A 7,290-nucleotide genomic window follows, 5' to 3' on the forward strand; every position below is an offset into this window, starting at 1 on the left:
ATGAAATTCATCCTTCTCAACAAACACTGCAGAGAGAATAAAGGCATTTCATGTGGTGTGGGAGAATTTCTCTGACATGGAGAAAACTTCAGGTGTGTGAGTGAGAAGAGCATTGATTCCCAGAGGAGATGTGGGGGGGACAGGAAAGGTTGGGTTTGAGAGACTGCACCCAATCCTGTGAACTCTTCCTAGTGTGGACTGAGAGAAAATACAGATGTGAGTAATTCCTCTGGAGATTCCTTTGAAATGCCAGTATGAATTTTACCTATGGTGTGCCTCAGCAGTGAGTGGTGGGTGTCCAGGGTGCCTGGACTGTGGGACACGCTGTCTGTTCATCCTACACACATACACCACGGTGGGAACAGAGGTCCATGGGTGCTGCTAACTCTCTTTAGGGAATATGTCACAGGGAAGCTGGCAAAGGAAAGTGTATGCAATCGTCTTTCTTCAGTAGGTATGTTTTTAACCAAAATGGGCATCTAGTCAGAGATGAGCTATACTTTTAACTTACTTTCAAAGACATTCCTTGTGAATTTTTCCAGAGCTGGCATGCTGTATATGTGATATTTCCTTTAATAAAGCATTCAGGAGTTGTTTTTCAACGAGGTGCATAAATATGGGAGTGCACCGTGCAAGGGAGGTCATGTGTGGAAGATCTGAGAACCTACTGGCAGAATTACCCTGTGACTTTATTTTATAGGACTTGAAGTTTTTTTCTTTCCCCTCACAGTTTATAAAATAACACTAATCTGTGTGTTAATGTGTGGCCTGTGAAAGGTGTGTGAAAGGTCTCCTTAGCCTTTTGCAAGGAAAAGACTCGTCTTCTCTGATCTAGATGACTCAAAAGGTTCTGTAGGTGAAAATTAACTCATCTAGGAAAGTATCCATGGCAAGAAAAACATGAAAAAAAAAATCCTTTCTGGCATCAGGAAAACTTTTTCCTTAATATGTTGGAGTACTACAACTGTGGGAAAACAAAGGAAGGTGATAAATCCAAACTATGAGCTATCTGGAAACACCTCTGCCACACACAACACAGGACACACACCTCTGGAAGGCTTTTAGAGGACTACATGAAAGATCTCAAACAGTCCAAGTAAGAAAGGAGACTCATTTTAATTCTTTTCCCTTCAGGGTCTAGGGTGAAATACTGATATAAAAATGTGAATATTTCTCTCTGTGATGTAAAAGCTTGAGGTGGGAACCTTGTGTTTCAGGAGTAAAAAAGAATACTCAGCACAACAGTGTTCCATCTCCATTACTCTACCAGGAAGACGGTACTTCCTAAAGCACTGAGAGCATCAAAACACCAGGGGCAAGAGAAGCTGAAAGCTCCTTGGGGGAAATTGTGCTCCTAAAACAAATGGGAAAAGTCAGTTTCAGAAATTAATTGCAGTTTTTCAATGGTTTATGAGTTTTAATGCATCACTGCTGATCAGCCAGAACAGAACTGTATGAAAGTGCCTCCAGTGAGGTATGAGGTGTTTGGCTGTTTCTACCAAGCAATACAATTGTGTAGTCAATATAAAATTGTACATTTTTTAAATAATTCAGAACTCCTTTTTTAAAAATTCTGGGTGTAAAATCTGTCCTATTAGGTGAATTAATGTATAATTATGCTTTTTGATGTATAATTATACTTTAAAAAATTTTAGCAATGTTCTTTACAGTTTTTCCTGTATCAGGAAATATGAACATTAGGTTTGAAAATATGATTTTAACAGCTTTTTTTCTAATAAAGTCATAACATTCTGGTATGGCCTTTTCAGAGCTTCCTGTTAACTCTGGAAACACTTTTTACACTCTCTTCTCTGTGGTGACCAGTGACAGGACCCGAGAGAATGGCCTGGAGCTCAGTCAGGGGAGGTTTAGGTTGGATATCAGGAAACGGTTCATCACCCAGAGGGTGGCTGGGCACTGGGACGGGCTCCCCAGGGAAGTGGTCACAGCACCAGGCACCCCGACAGAGTTCAAGAAGCATTTGGACAGCGCTCTCAGGCACATGGTTGTGATCCTTGGGGTGTCCTGTGCAGAGCCAGGAGTTAATGTGCTGATCCTTGAGGGTCCATTCCAACTAAATTCTGTGATTCCGTGCTTCTATACACCCTATGTCCATGACATTTCTATAAAAAAATAGGTGTCTTAGAGGACTATATTGACTTGCAAGCTTCTTTCTTTCTATTGGGAGGAAAAGTCCCAGTCAGAATGTCATTTGTTCAGCACTTTGTGTTTTCACTAAAGTTGGTGGGAATTTAATTTCTGTCTAGAATTAAATTGTTTTAAACAACATCTGTTCAGCCCTTGTGGTTTTATTCTGGAGCTGTGATCCTTATTCAAGCTGAGAATCAGACCCATTATTTTTTGAGGAGAGCAAAGGAAAATACTTTCTTTTCACTTTTATTCACTGCATTAAAATGCCTTTGTCACTTACCAAGTGAGAGGTTTATCCTCCTCCGCTCTGTCTCCACTCCCTTTCTGCCCTCCCAGTCAGAGGTTCCTGTTATTTTTTTTCCTTCCCACCCTCAGTCACTGTGTTATCTCTAAAACCAGTTTTGAAGTAAACCCCTGACACTCCACAAGATCATTTGGATGTATGGCACACTGACTCTTTGAGTGTATGATTTGCTACCTCTCCCTACATTGAACTCTTCACTCTTACTCATGCCTCTGTTTCCTGCCCAGAAAGCAGTTTTATAGCTTACAATGCTTGTACAGTCCTCCCTCTCTCTCTCCCTCTCTCTCTCGCTCTCTCTCTGTGTTTTTAAGGTTTTCTGAGAACTTTGTTACACCAGCCGTGTCATACAGGGTTGTGCAAGAGGGAGGGAACCACAGAAGGTCATCCTCCCTCCTTGCTTGGCTTTTCTGCTGTGCCTTAGGGAAACTTCTATGCTGAGGGCAGCAAATGCTCTTTTACTGGGGCTTAAATCAGAAGGAAAAAGTGTATATTTCAGTGGACTTCAAGCTGTGCCCAATACCCATGCAGTGAAATGAATCATGTCCCATCAGAGAGCAGAATGGGTGAAGGGGTGGCTGGGTCCTTGTCCCCTTCTCATTGCTCCTTTTCCTAGTGACTGGGTGGGAAGAGAACTGAGAAAAGCAGGAGATGGAAGGCAGAAATCCTTTTGGTCACTTCTCAGACAAAATGGGTGGCAATGAGGATGACAAAGACTTCATGCTGAAGCACAGAAAGTGGAATTCATTTTAACCTCCCCAATGAACAATGAAAAGTAAACAGTGCTTCAAGAACAGCATGGCCACTGTCAGTAAACAGTTAAAACTTGTGTAGAGGAAACCAGGTTGCATCAAGTTACCAAATGTTTTCTATAATGCAATATTCCTCTCCTGTGGACAATTAGGAAGACTGTTCTGCATTGGAGGACCAGCGTTGACAGCACAGAGCAATGGACATTTCAATGAAAAAGTTGCTGTTTTCCTCCCTCTGAGATCCAATAAAGATTTTATACATTGGGGTTTGCCTTATTTCCCTTCCATTTTGATGTTAAGTACAGAATGGTGTTGTTTATTTATGATACCGTCTGTTTGCATGAATGTATAACTATAAACAGGTACTTTCATTTTCTGTGGAAGCTGTGTCAATCTTTTCCAGTGACCTCTTACACTGATTTTAAACGATGTACCAAGCAACTTTTAAAAAGGGACTTGAGCTATAATTACATGACTTGGCACCAGTTTTTAAGTCTGTGTTTGATAATGTCATACACAAGCAAATCAATCCTCATTTGCCAAAGGAGTACTAATAGTGCCTTGCTAGACTGTAAAATCACTAAGTCAAGCTTTTCTGGCTTGTCCCCCACTAAAATCTCTATTCATGGAAATAGTTTTAACTACAAACCATCTGTCCCTCTTTTGCTCTTCCATATTCTCACATCTTCAGAGCCTGACTACTGTCCTTCGTGGCCATCATGTGCATGATCTCACTTTCAGGCCTGGGTAACAGGGCTCCCACAAGTAATCTGGCTGCTAGTTCCTGATGTGAATATGTCATTGTCACCATAGTCAGGAAAATACAGTTTTTAGTAGTGCAGTTCTTTTTTCTCAAGTCTGTCCTCCCTGGCTTTCCCCAAGGGTGCTCCCCTCCAGGGCAGCCAGAGGAGAGGAAGCAGAAATGTGGTTGTTTTCCCACCCTGCTTATGGGTCGATGACATGCTTTGGATGTTGGACCTTGAAGCAGTTGTCCAAATGGACTGCGCAGACTTCTGGAGAGGCAGCTGTAATTAGTTTAGTATTACAGCAAATCCATGGCTCCTTCCCGAGGGCAAGAGTAGCCCAGGGAGCTGTAACGAGGAGCCTTCCAAAAGGTGAGCTGGTCCTCCTTAGGAAGGGTACATCACAGGGCTCTGGGCCTGGGCACTAAGAAGGAGCATGTGGCATACACACAAGACAACAGATCCAAATTGGGCTTGTCAATTGTCCTACACAGTCAAGGCAGTAAGAGATTAAAATAATAGCTAAAAAATCCATTTCTGCCTCGTCACCAAAAATTCCCTTCTCCTCAGCTGAAAAAGGGCTTCAGAAACATTGCAGGGAAATACTTTCCCCTGGGATATAACAGTGGGAACAAGTAACAAGTGGATGGAAAGTGTACTGTTGTGGACAATGGTTCAGTCCTGTTATAGGTCACCCTCTAGGAATAAGGCCACGGAACTATTAAGCAAAAAAACTCTCAAGTTTTCCAGGGTCCTGATGGTCCTCAAATAAAGTATAATTTTTTTCTTTTTTAATTTAGTTACATAAATGCTATGCTATACTTTTCAGAGTCCTGTGTAACTAACCCAAGAAATATCTGTGCTAGAAAAAGTTCTGGGAGTCCCTTATGTAGACTAAGCCCACTTATGTAGACTAAGCTGCCACCACGAAGCCAAAGCTGGACATTTGTCTCATCTATGAATGAGGCTGATCAGTCAAAACTACCAGAAGTCACAGCTAATTCTGACCATTCATTATTACTTATTTGCAGCCTAAGAAAGTAGAAGATCCCTACGTCATTGAAGTTTCTGGTAGGGATCAAATTAAATTGTCTTGTGTTTTGAACACAGTACTTTTGGAAAACTTGCAGAATTTCCTTGTACACCATAATAGAGATCTGCTGACATTTTTCAGAGCATGCAGATAACATAAGGAGAAAAGAACTGACTGAAACAAAGAAAACCCCAAAACAACAGAAAAAGTAGTGCTTTGTGGAATGTCCCACCTGAATTCTAAAGCCCGTGGATGGCTGCCTTGGTTCTAAAGATGTTTTTACTACTTGCAATCCTTCAAAGAATCAATTCTAGACTGCTTAGCAACAGCCTTCCTTTCCCAAAGGTAGAAATTAAAATTCATTTGGACTGACAGGGAAAGAAAGAGGGAGGGAGGGAGAAAAACAGGTTGCTTTTTTCATACAGGCTTAACAAAAATGGTGTGCTAATTTGACTCAGGAAAAAAGATGCAATAAGAAGAAAACGTGAAGGGGGGAAAAGAGAAAATAAATACAGTTTGAATTAATCAATTTTATGGTAATAAAATGAAAAAAGAATGGAGTGAATGATCTTGTAATGAATTAGAGATCCTTTAGAAGGATTTATCATGCGCTGCCACTAAAATACATTTTAAAATATTATTAAAGGAATATATGGGAAAAGCTACCGAGTTTTAGAGACTGAATGGAAGGATTTAAAGCATTACAGAAATTTCATTTGTAACCCTTTGTGCTGAGTTTTTAATACCTTACAGTGACAAGAAGACTGGTGTTCAGGCAGAGCTTCAGTGGATGTTGCAGTTATATTTCATTACAGATGGGATTTATTTGATTATATTTATCATGCCTTCTTTGAGATTAAGCAACAGAGGCTGGATAGCCTGGGTATGATCTCTCACTTCGAATGAATGCTGAATGCTGCAGGACAAGAGGGGTCAGACTCATCCAGTGTCACTGCACTGATTCAGTGTGGTGGGAGAAATGCACTCATGTAGAGCTCTAACAACTCTTCTCACTGAACTCTCTGAAGGGCTGCTCTGAATCACACCAGTGAATCATGGTCCTTAGCACAGCAGGGTCTGTCTCGTCTGACTTCAGCAATGCTCATTTAAAGTCTGTCTGCAGTCAGTGGAGAGAGGTAGGAACCCCTACAAAACTTTGTATGGAATTAACAGGACCACGTAGACCAGAGAAGGAGTGCCTAATTTCGACTGTATTTGTAAGATTTAGGTGGCCAGGCTGGGTGAGGTGATGTCCTCACCTGATGTACAGTCACTGTGGCTGTACCAGCTGGAGGATTAGTGGAGCACTGCCCATTTTGCTATCCCACCCCTGCTGCTCACTGCCCTCCACCACAAGCTTACCTTGAATATGGAGGCAGTGGTAGCGGTGGGAGGATCTGAGTGTGGAATCACTATGCTCCTTGGAAATTCTCCTTTAGTGGAGGATTTCCCAGGACGAGGCTTGTTGGGACAATTTCAGCTTTTTTAATGCCACTTTAAGGGTTCAAACATAACGTCCTGATTTGGCATGTCTAGGATTCCCATGTCATTGGGAAGCTGACAGAACTTCAATCCATGCCATAGTATACACCAAGCTTTTAGTGGAAAGCTGACACTAAACCCCAAAATATAATCAAAACCAGCAGTTGTGCCGAAAGCTGTGGAGACACATCTCTCTCCTCGCTGTTTTTCTTTTACTTCTGTGATGCAAATGGACCTGTCAGTTGCTGTAGTGTGAATCTGACCTCATTTGAGGTTCATTTTTGCAAAGAATAGGAGGTCTGTTCACCAGGCTCTGAAGATGTTCAGACTCTTCTCATCCTTTGATCTCCAGAGTAGGCTGGGCTCACAGCCTAAGTGTGTATTGCCAAAAATTCCGTGACCCCACAGTTCCTCCTATTAATAAGATACCATCTGGTTTATAAGCTTGAGAGTAAATTTGAATTTAAAGTGAGAGGCACACCTCATAATGTGGGTAGATAAATGCATAGTGACGTAGTGCTGTCAGTACTGTTTGCATGTGTGAAGTCCAATCACATGGGCCACACATAGGTGGCTGTACTTTAGAAGATGGGGCCAGTTGCTTTGCATTTGATCTGAGGAATCATTACATTAGTAAGAATCAACCAGAAATTAAGCAGAAAGCAGAAATTTAAATGTAGAGTTCATTTTTTCCCCCCTTTTATGATATTTCAAATAATCCTCATTCCTCAGTAACTTGTCAGCCGGAGTTGTGTGCATTTTTCAGCTATGAATTTGTGAAGGAAAAACTGTTGGGAGCTAGTAGCATGGATTTAATTGGGAAAACCA

Source organism: Aphelocoma coerulescens, chromosome 3 (assembly GCF_041296385.1).
Source record: "Aphelocoma coerulescens isolate FSJ_1873_10779 chromosome 3, UR_Acoe_1.0, whole genome shotgun sequence".
Taxonomy (NCBI): Eukaryota; Metazoa; Chordata; class Aves; order Passeriformes; family Corvidae; genus Aphelocoma; species Aphelocoma coerulescens.